The following is a 21,568-nucleotide window of genomic DNA, read 5'->3' as shown; positions in this document are numbered from 1 at the left end:
GCAAAGCTAAAGGAGTTCTGGTCCAAGGTGGTGATGCAGGAAGTCCTTGAACTTACCTCCCACATGGAACACACCAAACTACACCTATTAATAGAATAGAATAGTTCTTCTTCCTCCTGAAGAAGAACTGTGGGCCAACTGAACAGCATCTGAGCAACCAAAGATAAGAAGGCAGGAGGACAGTAAGAGAGATGGAGACATGGTAACAAAGGGAACCTCTACCTCTAATGCTGGGAAAGGCAGTGGGGAGGGATAGTACTGAAGGCCTGGGAACAAATTCCTCTGTCCTTGGGCACAGAAAAAAGCTGCAGTTTAAAGGAGTAACTAGCATATAAAAAAGATAACACTAGAAGGCTGTGAGAATGTTCTCCAGGTCAGAGAGACTGGAGAGCAACATGGTCTATGTTCGCACTCTACCTTAAAAACCCAGACCTCAACAGGGTCTGGACACTATAGGGGAGGGTCCAGTTGTCACAGCAAGCTGTTACCTCAGCAAGCCCATACCAGCTCTGGGTTGCACTGGGGCACAGAAAAAAAAGCTAGGATTTAAAAGGCTGAAGGAGCTCCAGGAAAACACTCTCTCCCCACCACCTTAAATGCCCAGACTGATGTAGGGTCCATCTCACAATAAGCACGGGACCTCAGGGAGCCCAGAGTCCTCAAGCCCATACTGGACCCTGCGGTGCTAGGGCACAGAAAACAAGACAGATTTTTAATTTTTAAAAAATATTTATGGTTCTTCTCAGTTCTTTTTCTTTTAATTTTGTTATGATTTTCTTCTTTTTGAAAAAAGCTACAGTTTAAAAGAGTAGCACATACAGCCACAGCTCCAGCCAGCCAGCAAAATCACCAAAGCCCACACAGCCTACAAAGCAGTCACCAAACTCAAGATCACTCCTTCAAGTTTAAGAGTTGTAGCTGTTTTGCCTAATTCATAGAGACAAACACAGAAAGTCAAGCAAAATGGGTAGACAGAGGAATATGCTCCGAAAGAAAGAATGAGGAAAAACCTCAGAAAAAGAACTAAAAGAAAAAGATAAGCAATATGCCTGGTAAAGAATTTAAAATAAAATGGCCTGGAGAAAAGAGTGGAAGAACTCAGCAAGATGTTTAAAAAAGAACCAGAGTTGAAGAACAGAATAACTGAAATTAAAACACACTAGAGGGAATGAACAACTTAGAGGATAAAGAAAAACATATCAATGATATGAAAGATGGGTAATGGAAAGCATATAAGCTGAACAGCAAAAAGAAAAAGAATAAAAAATACAGGATAGATTAAGAGCTCTCTTGGACAATGTCAAGCAAACATTTGCATTATCAGAAGAAAAAGAAGAGAGAGAAAGGTATAGAAAACTTGTTTACAGAAATAATAACTGAAAACTTTTTCCTAACCTAGGGAAGGAAATAGACATCCAAGTCCCAGAAGCACACAGAGTTCCAAACAAAATGAACCCAAGGAGGTCCATACCATGACACATAATAATTAAAATGTCAAAGATAGATTAAAGATAAAGAGAGAATCTTAGAAACAAAAAATTAGCTACAAGGTAACACATATAAGGCTATCATATGATATTTCAACAGAAAGTTTTCAGGCCAGCACCTTATTCAAGGTGCTGAAAGGAAAAAAAAATGTACAACCAAGAAAACTCTACCCAGCAAGTTTTTCAGATTTGGAGAAAGTTTCCCAGACAAAAGATAAAGGAGTTTACTATCACTGAACTAGCCTTACAATAAATGTTAAATGGACATCTTTAAGTGTAAAAGAAATGGCCATAACTATTCATAAGAAAATTATGAATAAAAAAGAAGTAAAACATGACAACATATACATAAAATGTGGAAAAGGGAAGAAAAGGGAAAAATTTTTTTCTTTAATGGTTTTATTTTTCATTCCTTTATTATTTTTTTAAGTAGGCTCCATGCCCAGTATGGAGCCCAATGTGGGGCTTGAACTCACAACACTGAGATCAAGACCTGAGCCAAGATCAAGAGTCAGACACTTAACCAACTGAGCCACCCAGATGTCCCAATGGTTTTGTTTTGTTTTTTTAGAATGTTTGAACTCAGATGAGTTCAAATTAATACAGACTGCTACTTAGGATGTTATATATGAACCGTATGGCAACCACAAGCCCCAAACCTGTGATACACAAAAAATGGAAAGAAAGCCAACATAACACTATTGAAACTCATCAGTCACAAAGAGAGCAAGAGAAAAAAGGAACAAAGAACTACAAAAACAACCAGAAAACCAAAAAAAAAAAAAAGGCAGTGAGTATATGGCTATCAATAAATACTTCAAATGTAAATGGCCTAAATGCACTAATAAAAATATATGGGGTGACAGAATGGATAAAAAAAAAAAACAAGACCCATCTATATGCTGCCTACAAGAGACTCACCCCAGATCTAAAGACACCGACTGAAAGTGAAGGGATGGAAAAACATTCACCATGTAAACAAAAGTGAAAAAAAAAAAAAAAAGCAAAAAGCTGGGGTAGCAATACTTACATCAGACAAAATAGGCTTTAAAACAGACTGTAACAAGAGACCAAAAAAGGGCATTACATACCCTTCAACAAGGGGATATAACAATAGTAAATATCTATGAACCCAAATCTGGAGCACCTAAACACATAAGGCAAAATATTGATGGACATAAAGAGAAAAATTTGACAGTAATACAATAATAGTAGAGGACTTTAAGCACTCCCCTTACATCAGTGGTTAGATCATCCAGAAAATCAATAAGGAAACAATGTCTTTGAATGACACATTGGGCCAGATGGATATAATAGGTATATACAAATAATGCCATCCTAAAACAAGAGAATACATATTCTTTTCAAGTGAACATGAACATTCTCCAGAACAGATCATATTATTAGGCCATAAAACAAGCCTCAATAAATTTAGAAAATTGAAATCATATCTTGCATCTTTTCTGATAACAACAATATGTAACTAGAAATTACTAGAAAAACAAACATGAGGAGACTAAACAACATGATACTAAACAACCAATGGGTCAATAAAGCAATCAAAGAAGAAACAGAAAAATACCTGGAGAAAATGAAAACAAAAGCACAATAGTCCAAAATCTCTAAGAGGGAAGTATATAGCAATACAGACCTACCTCAAGAAACAAGAAGCTCAGGAGGGCCTGGGTGGTTTAGTCAGTTAATCATCTGCCTTTGACTCAGGTCATAATCCCAGGGTCCTAGTATTGAGCCCTACATTAGGCTCCCTGCTTAGCAGGGAGCCTGCTTCTCCCTCTCCCTGTGTCCCTCGCCCCTGCTCGTGCTATCTGTCTCTCTTTCAAATAAATAAATAAATAAATCTTAAAAAAACCAAGAAGCTCAAAAATGTGAACTTACACCTAAAGGAACTAGAAAAAAGAACAAAGTTCAAGGTGAGTAGAAGAAAGGAAATAGTAAAGGTCAGAGCAGAGATAAAAAGACCAAAAAGCAATAGAAAAAAAAAAAATGAAACCAAGGAGTGGTTTTTTTGAAAGGATAAACAAAATTAACAAACCCTTACCCAGACTTATCAAGAAAGAAGAGAGAAAGGACCCAAATAAATAAAATCAGAAATGGGAGAGGAGAAGTAACTGATACCTCAGAAACATAAAGGGTTATAAGAGAATACAAAAAATTATATGCCAACAAACCGGACAACCTAGAAGAAGTAAGTTCCTATAAACATAGTCTTCCAAACTGAACTAGCTGAAGTAGAAAATACAAACAGACTGATAAATAATGAAATTGGTAATAAAAAAAACTACCAAAAAATAAAAGCCCAGGACTAGATAGAATCACGGGTGAATTCTACCAGACATTTAAAGAGTTAATTCCTCAAAGTATTCCAAAAAATAGAAGAGGAAAAGGAAAGCTTCAAATATACTTTGATGTCAGCATTTACCTGATACCAAAACAAGACAAAGACACCCCAAGAAAAGAACGGGCCAATATCCCTAATGAACATAGATGCAAAAATCCTCAATCCAATAATAGCAAACTGCATACAACAATACATTAAAAAGAACATTCACCACAATCAGGTGGGTTTTATTCTGTGGATGCAAGGATGGTTCAATATTCTCAAATCAATTGATATCATTTATCACATTAACAAAATAAAGGATAAAAATCATTTGATCATCTTAATAGATGGAGAAAATGCATTTTACAAGTTTCAACATCCATTCATGATAAAAACTCTCAACAAAGTGGGGTTAGACGGAACATATCTCAACATAATAAAGGCAATATATGAAAACCCCACAGCTAACATCATATTCAATAGGAAAAAACTGAGAGCTTTCCCCTTAGGGTCTAGACAAGGATGTCCACTCTCACCACTTTTATTCAGCATGATACTGAAAGTCCTAGCTTCAGCAATCATACAGGAAAAAGAAATAAGAGGCATCTATATTGGTGAAGAAGAAATTAAACTGTCACTATTCGCAGATGACATGATACCTTACATAGAAAATTCTAAAGACTCTACCAAAAAACTATTAGAAGTAGTGAATTTAATAATGTGGCAGGATACAGAATTAATACCCAGAAATTAATACCCAGAAATTGGTAGTGTTTCTGTATACTAATAACTAAGTAGCAGAAAGAGAAATTTTTTAAAACACCATTTATAATTGCACAAAAATAATAAAATACTTAGGAATAAACTTAACCAAGAAGATGAAAGAAATTGAAGATGATACAAACAAATGGAAAGATATTCCAAGCTCCCGAATTGGGAGAATTAATATTGTCAAAATGTTCATATTATCCAAAGCAATCTACCCATTCAATGCAATCCCTATCAAAATACCAACAGCATTTTCCCAAAACTAGAACAAATAATCCTAAAATTTGTATGGAACCAGAGAAGACTCTGAATAGCCAAAGCAGTCTTGAGAAAGAAGAAAAGCTGGAGGTTACACAATCTCTGATTTTAAGATTTGTTAAAACAGTAGTACTGACACAAAAATAGACACATAGAACAATGGAACAGAATAGAGAACCCATAAATAAGCCCACATTGTGAGGCCTGAAACCATAAAAATTCTAGAAGAGAACACAGGCTGTAATTTCTCTGAAATTGGCTGTAGCAATATTTTTCTAGATATGTCTCCTAAGGCAAGGGAGACAAAAGCAAAGTTAAACTATTGGGATTACATCAAAATAAAAACTTTTGCTCAGTGAAGGAAAGCAACAAAGCAAAAGACAATGTACTGAATGGGAGAAGATATTTGCAAATGATATATCCAATAAGGAGTTAATATCCAAAATATATAAGGGACTTATACAACTCCACACCATACCAAACAACAAAAAACCAACACCCAAACAATCTGATTAAAAACTGGACAGAGGACCTGAATAGACATTTTTTTCAAAAAAAGACGTACAGCCAGCCAATAGACACAAGAAAAGATGCTCAGCATCACTAATTATCAGGGAAATTCAAATCAAAGCCACAATGAGATACCACAGTTAGAATGGCTAAAATCAAAATGACAGGAAATAATAAGTGTTGGCAACAATATGGAGGAAAAGGAACCCTCATGTACTGTTGATAGAAATGTAAATCGGTGCAGCCATTGTGGAAAACAGTATGGAGCTTCCTCAAAAAATTAAAAATAGAGTTACCATATAATCTAATAATTCCACCATTGAGTATCTACCTAAAGAAAACAAAAAACACTAATTAGAAAAGATACACACACCCCAGTATGTATTGTGGTTTTATTTATAATCGCCAAGATGTGGAATCAAACTAAGTGTTCATCAGTAGACGAAAGTATAAGGAAATTGTGGTATACACACACAATCGAATATTACACAGCCTGAAAAAAAATGAGATCGTGCCACTTGAGACAATAGGGATGGACCTAGAGGTTATTTGCTAACTTAAATAAGTCAAACTGAGAAAGACAAATACCATTTTATTCCACTCAAAAGTGGAATCTAAAAAAAAAAAATAAAAGGCAGAATCAGACCTATAAGTACAGTAAATAAACTGATGATTGCCAGAGGGGTGGGTGGGGAGTGGGGCAAAATGGGTAAAGGGAAGAAGGGTGATAAATACAGGCTTCTAATTATGGAATGAATAAGTCATGGGAATAAAAGGCACAGCAAAAGGAATACAGTCAATGATATTGTAATAGTGATGTAAGGGGACAGATGGTAACTACACTTGTGATGAATATAACAATATATAAATTCGTCAAATCACTAAGTTTTACACTGGAAACTGATGTAATACTGTGTGTCAACTATATTAAAAAAAAAAAAGTAAAGCTGAATGTTTTTATTGTCCACCCAAAAGCCATTGTGCCCATCTTCTTTGCTGGCTATGGCAGATACTGATAATTATCCTATATCCATTCTTCCCATTCCCCTTTTGTATGGGTCTCAGCATTAGTCTCAGCAATCATGTGCTCAGTTAAAAGACTAATTTTCAACCTCCCTTGAAGTGAGAGGTAAACAATTTGATGTTGGTATTATTAGGTGGAGCTTTTAGAAAAATCTCTGAAAAGGGACTGACTCAATTGGAAGTGGTATCATTTTTCCCTTCTCCCTTTTCTTCTGGAGTATAACACAGACATGAGGACTAGAACTAGGCAGCCATTCTGGACCATGGGATAAGTTTGGGGATAGAAGTCAGCACTAAGGATAGTAGAGTAAGAACCCAGAAAGAGCCTGAATCTCTAATGAACAGAGTCACTACACAAGTGCTGGAGTGCCTGCCTCTGGCTATCCTTTATATGAGAGAGAACTAAACTTCTATTAAAAACATGCTTTATTTAATGCACCTAATCCTAATAGTGGCACAGTAGCTGATTTCTGACATTACTGTATGTGAATTCCTGCTCCACATGTTTCAGAGATAAATACTAATTTATCTCTGTCAATAATTTAATCCCATCCCCCTCATTAGAAATTGATCTGGACATGCACATGTGACCACGTTCTGGCTAATTAGATATGAGGGGAAGAATTCTGAGAAAGGCTTCATCACTCCTTGGTAAGGAAGAAACCTTGTCAAATGGATGTTGTATCTGGTTGTGATGGCTGTGTGACAGCTGACTTATGCCTTTAAGGGAAGCTTACCTATAGACCAATGCAACATGCTGAGGATGGGGAAGGGGAAAAAGAATGCAAACGTTTGCTGATATTGTTGAGCCACCGAATTTGCCAACCCTGGCACTGCCCTACCTGTGGACTTCTTGTTACTTGAACTTATACATCTTGGTTATTTTGAGGCCATTTTTTTTTAGTTTGGTTTTCTGTTTCTCACAACCAAAAATATTCTAAGTGATCTAAAACTCAAATATAACAGATGTGACTACATTGAAATATGCCCTTAAATATGACATAGCAATCATAGAAGTCATAATAGTTGCCATTAATTGAGCACTTTCAATGTGCCAGATGGTATGCTATGTACTTTCCATATATTATCTCACTTAATGCTCACAATAATTCAATGATCTGGGTACTACTGTAATCCCTGCTTTAAGATGGTAAACTAAGTCTTAAAAAGCCAAAGTGGTTTTCCCAAGAATATATAGCTAGTAAGGTACAGAAGTAAGGTTTGAACTAGTTTTTAACTTCTCAGCCTCTACAGTAGGCTGTCTGATTACAAAGCAAACAACCACTATTCTGTGACTTTCCCACCATGAAGATATCATAAACAATAATAAAAACAAGTGACAGACTGGGAGCAAGTATTTGCAGCCTATGTAACAAATGCAAGATTAATGTCAATAACATACAAAGAACAACTACCAGTCATAGGAAAAAGCAAATTATCTGATAGAAAAATGGGTAAAGTATTGCACAGAACAATAAATACAAATTCCCAGACATGAAAAAAACCTCATTATTAGTAATTCAGTAAATGCAAATTAAGTAAATATAATTTAAATAGGGGATATAGTAACAGATGGTGGAGTAGGAAGACGCTAAACTCACTTCCTCCCAGATAAAACTAGATGACACTCATGTCAGTGCAAACAACCTAGAAAATGACCCAAAGACTGGCTGAACGAAGTCCACAACTAAATGTAGAGAAGAGGCCACATCAAAGAGTATAGGTAGGGTGGGACTCAGAACTTAAACCTTGAAAGTCTGACCACCAGAGGGAGGGAGCCACAGACACAGAGAGGAGCAAGAAACAGACTAGCACACCAAGGGATGAGAAAAATGGAGGGGCCAAATTTTGTGCGTGTTTACGACTAGTAGGACTTAAATCCTAGAACTTTAAATATCAAGAGGCTCAGCTCTGAGAGAGTCTGGAGGGCAATAGGAAACTGAGACCCTGCCTTTAAAGAAACAGCACAGCAAACAGCCCATGATGATACAGCTTGGAAGCAGCAGTTTGAAAGTTGCCTGGGGCTTATGGGAGGGAATATTAGTTACTAATCTCAGAGTTCACTGAGGGACTTCTCCAGGAACAAAGGAGCTGGCAGGTGCCATTCTCGCCTGCCATTATATTTACACAGCCACCTGTGGGAACCAGCACAGTGCTGGCACTACCTAACTTGCTTACACTGTGTCCCACCCCTTCCAGCCAGACCTGCCTCAGTCCCAGTGCTATAGATTCCCTCCCCCAGAAGACCTGTGCAAACCTTGCAATACTGCATCTCCCAAACTCCTGCAGAGGAGACACATACTTTGTTAAAACTGTACCCCCGACCACGTGTGCTTTGCAGAACAGCCTTGGTCAGCCCAGTCTCCACAGCGGCTATGCATCCCCTGTCAAGGAGCACTGGTGACCACAGCTTGTGGCACTGCACCTCTGCCCACTGTGTGCACTTTGTGGAGTGCCCTGGTTGGCCAGGTCTCTGTGGTGGCTGTGTGTCTCTTGTGGAGGAGGACCAGCATCGCCTAGTTAAAAGTGCATGTCCCACCAACTACTTCCAAAAGCAAGAGACATAGCTGACTTTCCTAACACACAGAAACAGACACAGAGTTAGGCAAAATGAGGAGACAAAGGAATATGTCACAAGTGAAAGAACAGGACAAAACCACAGCAAGAGAACTAAGCAAAATGGATATAATTAATATGCCTCAAAGGGAATTAAAATAATGGTCATAAAGATACTGACTGGACTTGAGAAAAGCATGGAGGACATCAGTGAGACCCTTAACAAAGAGATAAAAAAGAACTAATCAGAGATGTAGTACAAAATAAATGAAATTAAATACACTATAAGAATAAATAGCTTGCTAGAGGAAGTAGAGGAATGAATTAGTGACCTGGAGGACAGAGTAATGGAAAATAATCAAGCTAAGCAGGTGTAGGGAAAAAATTATGCAAAATGAGAATAGACTTAGGGAACTCAGTGCTCCTAGAAGGAAAAGAGAGAGAAAGGGGGAAGGAAAATTTATTTGAAGAAATAATTGCTGAAAACTCCCCTAATCTGGGGAAGGAAACAGATAACCAGATTGAGGAGGCACACAGAGCCCCCCCCAACAAATCAACACAAGGAGCTTCACACCAAGACACATGGTAATCAAAATGGCAAAAAGAGATAACACATTTTTTAAAACAGCAAGAGAAAAGAAAACAGTTATATATAAGGGTAACCCCAAAAGACTATGAGAGGATTTTTCAGCAGAAACTTTGCAAGCCAGAAGGGAGTGGCATGATATATTCAAAGTGATGGAAGGGAAAAATCTGTAGCCAAGAATACTCTATCCAGCAAGGCTCTCATTCAATAGAAAGAGAGATAAAGAATTTCTCAAACAAAAACAATGGGAGTTCATGACAACTAAACCGGGCCTACAAGAAATGTTAAAGGGGACTCTTTGAGTAGAAAGGAAAGACTATAAGTGAGAATATGAAAAGTAGGAACCACAAAAGCAGTAAAAAGTATTTATGTAAAAAATCAAAGGATTCACAAAAGAATGTAAAATATGACACCGTACGCCTAAAACATGGGGGGAAATGGAATAAAGAATGGGTTCGAACTTAAGTGACCAAATTAATATAGATTGTCATATGCAGAAGGTGTTATCTACAAACCTAATGGTAACCACAAATCAAAAACCAGTAGTAGATATGCAAAGAATAGAGAGTAAGGCATCCATGTATATAGTCAAGAAAAATCAGCAAACCATGGAAGAGCAAGAAAAGAACAACAGAAAAACTACATGAACAACCACAAACCAAGTAACAAAATAGCAATAAATACATACCTATCAATAATTACTTTGAATGTAAATGAACCAAAAATTCCAATAAAGACATAAGGTGACAGAGTGGATTAAAAAAACCAAGACCCATCTATATGCTGCCTCCAAAGGACTCATTTCAGACTTAAAGGCACCTAAAGATTGAAAGTAGGGAATGGAGAAACAGCTATCATGCAAATGAATGTCAAAAGAAAGCCAGAGTAACAATACTTACATCAGACAAAAGAGACCTTAAAACAGACTGTAATGAGAGACAAAGAAGAATGCTATATAATAATAAAGGGAACAATCCAACAAGAAGATATAACAATTTGTAAATATTAATGCACCCAACATAGGAGAACCCAAATACATTAAAAATTAATGACAAACAAAGGAACTAATTGATAGTAATACAATAATAGTAGGTGACTTTAGTATCCCACTTACATCAATGGACAGATCATCCAGACAGAAATCAACGAGGAAACAGTGGCTTTGAATGACACACTAGACCAGATGGATCTAACAGAGCAATCAGAAAACAAAAAGAAATAAAAGGCATGCAAATTGGTAAGGAAGAAGTAAAATTTTCACTCTTGGCTAAATGACATGATACTATACACAGAAAACCCTAAAGACTGCACCAAAAAACTACTAGAACTGGTAAATGAATTTGAAAAGGTCACAGGACACAAAATCAATATACAGAAATCCATTGCATTTGCATACACTACTATTGAAGTAGCAGAAAGAGAAATTGAGAAAAGAATCCCATATACAATTACATCAAAAATAATAAAATACCTAGGAATAAACCTAAGCAAGGAGGTGAAAGGCCTATACTCTGAAAACTATAAAACACTGATGAAAGAAATTGAAGATGATACAAAGAAATGGAAAAACCTTCCATGCTCATGGATTGGAAGAACAAATATTATTAAAATGTCTAGACTGCCCAAAGCAATCACAGATTTAATGCAATCCCTTTCAAAATGCCAATAGCATTTTTCACAGAGCTAGCACAAACCATCCTAAAATTTATACAGAACCACAAAAAAACCCAAATAGCCAAAGCAATCTTGAAAAAGAAAAGCAAAGATGGAGGTAGCACAATTTCAGACTTCAAGTTATATTACAAAGCTCTAGCAATCAAAACAGTATGGCAGAGGCACAAAAATAGACACATAGATCAATGGAACACAATAGAAAACCCAGAAAGAAAGCCATGATTACATGGTCAATCTTGGACAGAGGAAGTAAGTTTATGCAATGGGAAACAGTCTCTTCAACAAATGGTGTTGGGAAAACTGGACAAAAACATGCAAAAGAATGAAACTGGACTACTTTCTTGCACCATACACAAAAATAAATTCAAAATAGATTAAATACTTACAACCATTAAAATCCTAGAGGAGCACATAGGGAGCAATGTCTCTGACATCAGCTGTAGCAACATTTTTCTGGATATGCCTCCAGAGGGACGGGAAATAAAAGCAACAAGAAACCACTGGGACTATATCAAAATAAAAAAACTTCTGTACAGTGAAGTAAATAACAAAATAAAAGTCAACCTACTGAATGCGAGAAGATATTTACAAATAACATATCTGAGGAGGGATTAGTATCCAAAATCTATGAAGAACTTATACAATTCAACACTCAAAAAACAAATAATCTAATTATAAATGGGCAGAATACATGAATAGACATTTCTCCAAAGACATCCAGATGGCCAACAGACACATGAAAAGATGCCCATCAGTCATCATCAGGAAAATGCAAATCAGGAGTACAGTGAGATATCACCTGACACCTGTCAGAATGGCTAAAATCAAAAACACAAGAAACAACAAGTGTTGGTGGTGAGGATGTGTAGAAACGGATTCCTTTTGTACTATTCGTGGGAATGCAAACTGGTTCAGCCACTGTGGAAAACAGTGTGAGGGGCTCTTCAAAAAAGTTAAAAATAGAACTACCTTATGATCCAGTGATCACACTACTGGGTATCCCAAAAATACAAAAACACTGATTCAGAGGGATACATGCACCCCTATGTTTATAGCAGTATTATTTACAGTAGCCAAATTATGGAAATAGCCCAAGTGTCCATCGATAGATGAAGGGATAAAGAAGAGATGATACACACACACACACACATACACACACACACCACATACACGTACACAGTGGACTATTATTCAGCCATAATAAAGAATGAAATCTTGCCATTTGCAACGACATGGATGGAGCTAGAGAGTATAATGATAAGCAAAATAAACCAGTTAGAGAAAGACAAATACCATATGATTTCACTCACATGTGGAATTTAAGAAACAGAACAAACAAGCAAAGGAAAAAAGAGAAATGAAGAAACAGACTGTTAACTACAGAGAACAAACTGATGGTTACTAGAGGGGCAGTGGGTAGGGGATGGGTGAAATAGGTGATGGGGATTACGGAGTGCGCTTGTGATGAGCACCGGGTGTTGTACGGAAGTGCTGACTCACTATATTGGACACTTGAAACTGATACAACACTGTATGTTAACTATACTAGAATTAAAAAATTCAATCAACATCAAACCTTTACTTCAAAAAACATTACAGGGCATTCATCAGGCTGAATGAGAATGATTCTATACTCAGACACATGACACTATGAGTGAAGATTAGTAGAAAACAAAATGTAAGTAAATATAAATATTGAGTGTAAAAAAATAAAATAATAATGGTAGCTTTTTAGTCTTCAGATTACCAACTTAAAAATATTTTAACTATCCAGTGTGTATGTGGGTATAGACAAGTAGGCACTGTGATTTATTGTTGGTGAGAAGAAAAGCTAGGAAAGCCTTTTTAAATGAAAATCTGAAATACAGATGAAAAGTTAAAATTTATAGTGTTTATACTTTGTCCAACTATTATGCTCTTTGGAATCTCTCCTACAGAAACAAATCCATTCCAGCAATACAGATATAGCATTATTTAAAATAGGCAAATTAAAAACAATTATCAATTACCTATAATTGGTAATGGTCAAAGAAGTGATGGCTCATCCATAGTGTACTAGTCAGAATTCTCCAGAGAGAAAGCCAATATAAATCTCTCTACATATAAATTTACACATAGATTTATTATAAGGAAATGGCTCATGTGATTAAAGAGGCTGACAAGTCTCCAGATCTGTAGTCAGCAAGCTGGAGAACCAGTAGAGCTGACGGTATAGCTCCAGTCTGGAAGCTGACAGGCTTGAGACTCAGAAAAGGCAGGAGAAAAAACAATGTCCCACCTTGAAGGCAATCAGGCAGAATGAATTATCTCTTACTCTGCCATTTTGTTCTATTCAGGCCTCCAACTGACTGGATAGCACCCATCTACACTGGGGAGGGCAATCTGCTTTACTCAGGCTACTGATTCAGGTGTTAATCTTATCCAGAAATACCCTCACAGACATACTCAGGCTAATATTTGATCAAAGATCTGGACACTTCATGGCCCAGTCAATTGACATATAAAATTAACTCTGACACATAGTATGAAATATTACATGGTCTTTAAAAAGAATGAAGTCTATTTAGTATATTTTGACTTGGAAAGATCCGCAAGCTGTATTGTTAAATGCAAAATAATAATGCAGTATTATTCCTGTATAGGTATGCATATATTTTACATGTTTGATATATGTACATATTTAAATACAAGAAAAATGTCTAGAATCTTACTACTTCAGATTTTTTTTTTCATGCAACAGATACACGTCTCTCTAACCCAGTGATTTTGAACTCTGGTAGTGGGCTCTAGGGCTCAAATAATATTGGTGGGGCTTTCCCCTTTTCCATCTCTCAGATTTTTCTTCTCTGTGTGTGATTTCTCCAGGTCTGGGGAAGATAGTCACCGACAGTTCCAGGTTTATACATGAGAAAATCCTTCTTGGTACTTCAAAGCCACACACCGATGTAGCCCTAAATGCATTCTATCTTATCCACTAATATTAATTTATTTCCAATTAAGAATGAACCAAAGCTCCCTAAGCAGCTCTCTGATAAGTAACTTACAAGTCAAGTGAACATGATGATAGAGGAGGCAAGGCAGCACAGCAGCTTATAAGAGGCCAGGCAACAATGCTCACGGGGTAGGCTCAAGGACGGGTCATAGCTAAGGAGCTCCCTCAGCAGCCCAGCTGGCGTGGAGGAAGGACTTCCGTATGGCTTCCTGCTCCAGGATATTCATAAACTGTGGGCTTAGAGTGAGGGTGGACCTAGCCTAAAAGATCACTGCAAACCCTTGGTGCTAAATAAAAAATGGAAAAGAATGCACAGCAAGGCACAATATCTTGTGCTGCTCCAGACACACCACCAAAACTGTTGTCCTGACCAAATAACTTCTGAGTTGTACTAAATTCTCTGTTATATTAGGAATGTACATGCTGAGTGCTCATCATTTTTCATTTTCATTTTTCTTTGGCAACTACCTACATTCAAAAGATTAGGCATGAAACTGTTCTCTGATAAGAGAGTTGAGGTTACCAAAGAAACTCCTCTTTGCACCAGAATATCACTTTAACATCACATTGAAGAGAACCTAGAAGAGCTTTTAAGTAGAGATATAAAATATCCTCATATTCCACAAATGTAGGCTTCCAGTTCTCCAGAGCATCTGCTGGTACTAATTGCTGCTAAAGCCCTCCTTCCTGGCTCTAAAACATTGGCTCTTGCTGTATCTTGCAGATGACTTCTAGCCACTGCTATTCTCCAACAGATCAAAATTTAAAAAAATGGAAATAATTTAACAAATAGAAATTTCAGTGAGCACCTTCGATGTTCTAGGAATGGTACTTTACATACTTTATTGCACGTATGCTCCCCAGTATCCCAGCAATGTAAGGAAACCTCATTTTACAGATGAGAAGGCTGAGGAATTTTCAGAAGATTACATATCTAGTCTGTGGTGGAGGCTAGACTCAAACTAGATCTCCTGGTTCTTCACTTCAGTTTGTATATCGTGGCTCTCTTTCTGGTCTCTCTATTTTTTAACCCCCTGCCCTCTCCCCTTTTATCACTTACTCATTTTGTATTAATTCGTTCAAGGCATATTTACTGAAGATCTATTACATGCAAAGCACTGAGGATAAAGTAGTGAACACCACACATTATATTTACCAGGTTAGTCAAAGGACAAGTTTCCCCTCTTTCATCACAACCAGTCACCTTCCCAAAACTTCAAATGAGCTAACACCAGAAGACAGCATTAACCAACATGTTCTGATAAATACTAGTCCCACAAGAGTCCTGCAGTCACGTAAGTTTGAGGAAAAGTGCTCTCTATGACCCTTTCTTGGAGATTCACAAGATACAGTGGCATTAAAACTACTAGGAAATGACTCAGGAGACCTGGAAATCATAGCTTAGAACTATGTCTTGTGTTAGAGGTGGAGCCTGGTCCTGTGTGGATAAAGCAGTTCTGGACCTTGGCCCATATATAGTGCTCCTTCTGCTAGGGGCGCCTGGGTGGCACAGCGGTTAAGCGTCTGCCTTCGGCTCAAGGCGTGATCCCGGCGTTATGGGATCGAGCCCCACATCAGGCTCCTCCGCTATGAGCCTGCTTCTTCCTCTCCCACTCCCCCTGCTTGTGTTCCCTCTCTCGCTGGCTGTCTCTATCTCTGTCAAATAAATAAATAAAATCTTAAAAAAAAAATAGTGCTCCTTCTGCTGGCTGTGGGCAGGAGGGCAGTGGCTGCTGCTGCTGCTGCTGCTGGAAATCTCTAGCTGGAAACCTCTGGGGGGGGGGTCTATCATAGCCTCCATTTGTGATGGGTGTGCCATTTTTGTGGCCAATTACTTGCTAAGAGTTTGCTCATTATTTTGGTCTGCAAGTGTTTTCTTAATTTTGAGAAATATTTGTTACATTTATTTGGTTGTGGGTCTACAGAGATTTTCCTCTTATTTTTGAACATAACTATTTATTGCTTTTTTTAAAACCTCAGATACACAGAATTGGATTAACCATAGTCCTTGGTTCATGACACACTTCCCTCCCTGGGCCATGTGTGTATGTGTGTGCATGTGTATATGCGTATTTCCATCCTCGCTCTCTCCTTTCCATCTCTCCTTCCTTTCTTCCTTTCTTTTTTCTTCCCTCCCTCCTTCCCTTCCTTCTAACCCACGACCCCCTAAAAGCTAAACATCTGATGGTAAACTGTATCTAACAGCAGTCTCCCTCACCAACTTACCCCTTGCTTCCATTCACCTGAGGTAATTATATTCCTGAGTCCTGTCTTCATTTTTCCCTTGTTTTTTAAAATTATAGTTTTAATGCATCTATACATACACAGTATTTTTAAAATTATTTTTAACTTTGTAAAAAGAGTCTCATTCATGTGTGCATTCTTTTGGGACCTACTTTTTCACTTTCCATTGGTGAGATCCACCTTTATCATTTTGGGCCACTGTAGTTCATTTGTTTGGACTAGTATATAATACTACATTTTGTGCATTTATTATTATTAATTCATCCAGTCTCTCACTGATGGCGTATGAGTTACTTCCAAGTTTTTGCTCCAGGAACAGTGTTGCTCTGAAATTCTTCTGTTGTATATCTGCAAAAACTTCTCCTACACTGTGCTTAGGAACAGAATCACTGAGTCATAGGGTATATGAATGCTCAGCTTTAGGAGGAAATGCCAAAGTGTTTTCTAGGGTGATTGCACCAAATTACACTCACACAAGCAATATGTAAAGAGATACATAGATCCATATTCTCTCTTACATTTGGTAATGTCAAGCTTAATTTTTTGCCAGTTAAGTGAATGAACCTTTTAGCTTAAGAATATTTTTATATCATTCTGGTTTTGGAATGGAGAGTGAATTTTCTGCCTGTGCTAGTTCTTCCATCTTGCCCTAGAAGTCACTCTTAGTTGAAACAATTAGACTGAAAAGGATAACATTAGAGGATGGACGTAGTAGAAGGAAACAAAGAGTAATATAGAAGCACACTGTTAACCATCCTCAAAAGCCACACCCATACCCCTCCATGAATTCAGCAGTGGGTAACTTTCCGTTCTTCCTTCTCCTGGAATCACCCTTAGCATCTTCACAGGATAACCTTGGGCTTGTCTTTCTCAGGTCCCAAAAGCTCTACTGACTTTCAATCTCGGTTAACCTTGTCACCATTTAGCACGATATATTAGCTTGGGCTGTTAAAACAAAATAACATAGACTGTGTAGTATACACAACAAATTTGTGTCTCGCAGTTCTGGAGGCTGGGAAATTCAAGATCATGGTGCCACCAAATTCGGTTTCTGCTGAGGAACCTCTTCTGGCTTACAGATGGCCACCTTCTCCCTATGTCCTCATAATATTGCTTTTCTTATAAATGTAATGCATGCTTACTATAGAAAATTAAGCAGAAGGAATAAAAATCATCCATAATTTCACCATCCAAAGTTTAGAAACTTTTAACACTTTGATGTATATCATCCCCCATCCCCCCCCCCACACATATATATACACACACACACACTATATATATGTGTATATGTGTATGTATATATATATATACACACATGTACATGTTATCTGTATACCCTAGATGCTCTTAGAAGGTACTTTTTAAAACCAAAATAAATTTCCAAAGAATATGTATATATTCTTTCTGTAGGAGTAGTTTACTTGATCATTACCCTGCTATTCTATTTTTTAATTATAAAACATACCACACTGAATATTTCTGTAGCAAAACCTTTGCGCACATACGCAGTTATTTTCTTGTAATAAATTCGTAGCAGTAGAATTATGTCTATATCAAAGAGTAAGGTTTTTGAAAAGCTTTTGATACATGTTTCCAAAAAGTTCTCCAGAAAGTTGTATTAACTTTCCTGCCAACAGTACACAAGAATGGCTGGTTCTTGTCAACAGCACCCTCTCTGGTTATTAGAAAATATCTTTGCCAAATTGGTACATGAAAATGGATATCTGGTTGCTTCTATCAGCATATATTTTCCTCTCCTCTCTCCTTCTCTCCATCCTTTCCTTCGTCCATTCATTTCTTCTTTTTTCTTCCTTCTATCCCTTTTTTCCTCCTGTACTTCCTCTTTACTTCCCTTTTTTCTTCCCTCTCTTCTTCCCTTCTTTCCTTCCTTCCAGAATTGAAAATTTTTATCTGTGCAACCAGTTTATTGAGCAAATAGCTCTAATAGGGTAAAGTAAAAGCAAGTTTAGTCATTTCTCTACTGTCCATTCAAACCACTGTAGACACCTTCTTCCAGGAGCCTTGAAGACTCCTCTAGTAAGTTCTTTAACTTTTTAAATAGTCCTTCTGTCACTTCTGTTCCCAGAACAGTTTCATAGAACAAATTAAAATATCCAGTCCAGTGTCATATATAACTCTATACTCCTTTCTACTCTAAAACTTGGTCTCCTCCATTTTAGAATTGCTCTAGGCTGGCAACCCTTCAATAAGCGGAAGGGAGTGGTTGGTTTCCCAACGTGTGCAAATTAGTGAATTAATTAAAAGTAAAGGTTTAAGTAAAAAGTACAGTTTTTAAAAAACCTTTTTGAATAAGTGAAAAAGTAGTTTTCTCTAAATTTGGTTTCCCCAAAACTCCAGAGGAGCCAGACATAACCTGAGTGTGGATATTTTCCTGGTCTTCTCAGAGATGCCCTGCTGGGCTCCTTTCATCATGGACAGTGCCATTGTCTGGCCTCTTATGCATCCCAGCTCCCACTGCATCCAGAACCTCTTTCTGCTGAGGTTGTCCACCTGCTGGCAAGATGTCCACTTGGATGGATTTTTAACAAAAATCCTGTCACTTCTCTTGGATTTATTTAACATGTAGACATAACCCACCATTACTGGAAGGAACTAGCTCCTTTCACTTTTCACTCTATGAACTCTGAACACAACTCTCCACCTTTGGTCTTCTCAAACAACATAAATCCAGTCCTTTTGTTACTGTGGACTTAGGAGGACCACATGCCATGCTCTGAGAGAATCCTGAAAATGGTTGGAGGTGAGGAGAAAGACTGTGAGAAAGGAGGTGGGGGGGGTGGGAGCGGGAGAGGAACCACAGCACACTGACAACTCTTTTGAATTGGACTTTTCAGCTTCTACTTTTTTATAGCCTGGAGGTGGGTGATCATATGAGCTGGCTTCCTGTCACTCAGCATATATAGCATTGTTTTGGAATCTGATGATCTCTGGCATCTGATTTTTACTCATTTCACTTCAACATTCTGTTACATGTCTTTTTGGCCATTTGGATTTTTCTCTTGTGGCTTGCCTGTTTTTTATCCTTAGCCCAAATTTCTAGAGATTTTCTAGTTTGTAAGAGCTCATTGTACAAAAGATATTATCTATATGATACAAATAGATACTATTATATAAGTTGTAAATAAAAAAATTTGTTGCTAATTATTTAACCGTTTCTGATTATTGGTTTTGCACATCAAATTTAAAGAAGGTGCCATTCGGATCAAGATTTAAAGAAACATATGTAACAGTTTCTTCTCATTGTCAACTGGAAGTATCATTATTTATTCATGTAGATTTTCTTGTTCTGCTTTAAAAAGTATCTCTTTCTTCCTCCCATGTACGTATTAGGTATCAAAAACTTGTCCAAAGTCGTCTTAGGTTGACAGCTTTCTTCCCTGTCAGCATTAATGTGCTGACATTAGAGTCCATGTGCTGGCCTCTAATTGCTGTTACAAAGGAGCCTTATCTTTAGCCTTCTTAAACTAATCTGAGGGATTTATATTTCCTGTACCTGCTTTGCACATGAGGGAACTACTTTCTCTGCAAGAAGCTTTTCTATGCTCCAAGTGGTCCCTCTCAATCAGAAAAAGAGATTTAAAAAAAATTGGGGATATTTATGCATATATGCGTAGCAGCAGGAAGAACTTTTATTCTTCTCAATCAGGAGATGGCTTTTGCTTTACCTACACTTCTGTTTCCAAGCTGGAAACTTTCTTTAATTGCTTAAATCTATATACAACAAACTCTATATGAGATACTCAACAGTTTCGTTAAAAGGCAAGAGATGCAGAAGGAACTATTCAAGAGTTTTCCTTGCAGAATGCAGACCTCTTCTAGCTATTCATGTTCATTCCTGGGAAGAATGAAGAAGAAAAGAGAAGGCATGTGCATAAGGCCTGGCCTCAATTTTGGAAACCAGCCTAGTTTCCCTGTTTCCTCATTTTAGCCTTATATCCATGATCTGGAGTTTAACTGCACTGGATTTTTTCTAAACACTCATATTTACTCCCAGTGGCATCTAGCACAGAAGAAGCCTGTGGCAGGTCCTTACTGACTGACTACATGGGAAGGACTGACCTTTGCCTGACTTTTGACTTATGTACATCAGGAGAGTAAAAGAATACTGGCAGATTAGCAAGGAAAGTGGATGACAAGAATCCTAAAAGATCCAGGTGAGGAAAGACTGAGGCCAAACTACCAAGAAAAGACTCTGAAGATTTCATTCACACTTTCCTCTCAAGTTTTATTGAACCAGGAGGAAGCTATTAAATTCTGCATGGTTTACCTAATATTTCTGTAAATCAACTCAGTGAAGACAGTATGGAATAGTAATTAAGAGTAAGAACATTGAAATCAGGCAGATAGGTATCCCAACTCTGGCTTCGTGAAGTCCTGGTTTTATACCTTGGGCAAATAAAGTCAGTTGCTTTATTTGTAAATTGGCTATAATAATTGTACCTAGCTCAGAGCATTGTTGCAAGGACTAAATGAGTGCTTAGTAGAATTTCCAGACACAGTAATTTAAATTACACACACAAATACATACCCTACACTACTAGTTATGCTCAATCAAATCCATACAACCAGGAAATTCTCTAAGAAAAGACATTGCCAACCAGCTCTCAGAAGAGTACAGGTGGACCTGAGGAAATCTGGGGTTTCTTTTTAGAATGGTCTCTTACTCCAGTGATAACTCACTAAAAGAATGCTGTTAACTGGCATTTGCACTCTCCAAGCAAGTGAGACTTTATCTTCACAATGACCTGCCTCCTGAATTAACAGTTTAATCCTGTTCATTTAGTTTCACTGTAAAGAGAATTATATTGTATTTTAAGATCTCTTTTCTAAATTGGTAACCCAAATAAAGCATTTTGGGTAATCCTCTGTTAAACTAAATGCATTCATTAAACAGAACAACCCATTCCATGACCACCTCATCTTGACCATATAGACCAGCCATCTTGAAATTTTGCTATGACAAGAAACAGGTAACTCATTGGTATTGACAAACTGAGTAATTTTCAACACCAATGACTCATACTTTCTATTAACTAGAAAATATTTCCATTTGATTGGATTTGACAGACATCTATAGACCATTCACCATGAACCATCCCAGTTCTCAA

Source organism: Ursus maritimus, unplaced genomic scaffold (assembly GCF_017311325.1).
Source record: "Ursus maritimus isolate PB19 unplaced genomic scaffold, ASM1731132v1 scaffold_20, whole genome shotgun sequence".
Taxonomy (NCBI): Eukaryota; Metazoa; Chordata; class Mammalia; order Carnivora; family Ursidae; genus Ursus; species Ursus maritimus.
The sequence above is the reverse complement of the archived record's forward strand: the minus strand, read 5'-3'. Positions refer to the sequence as shown.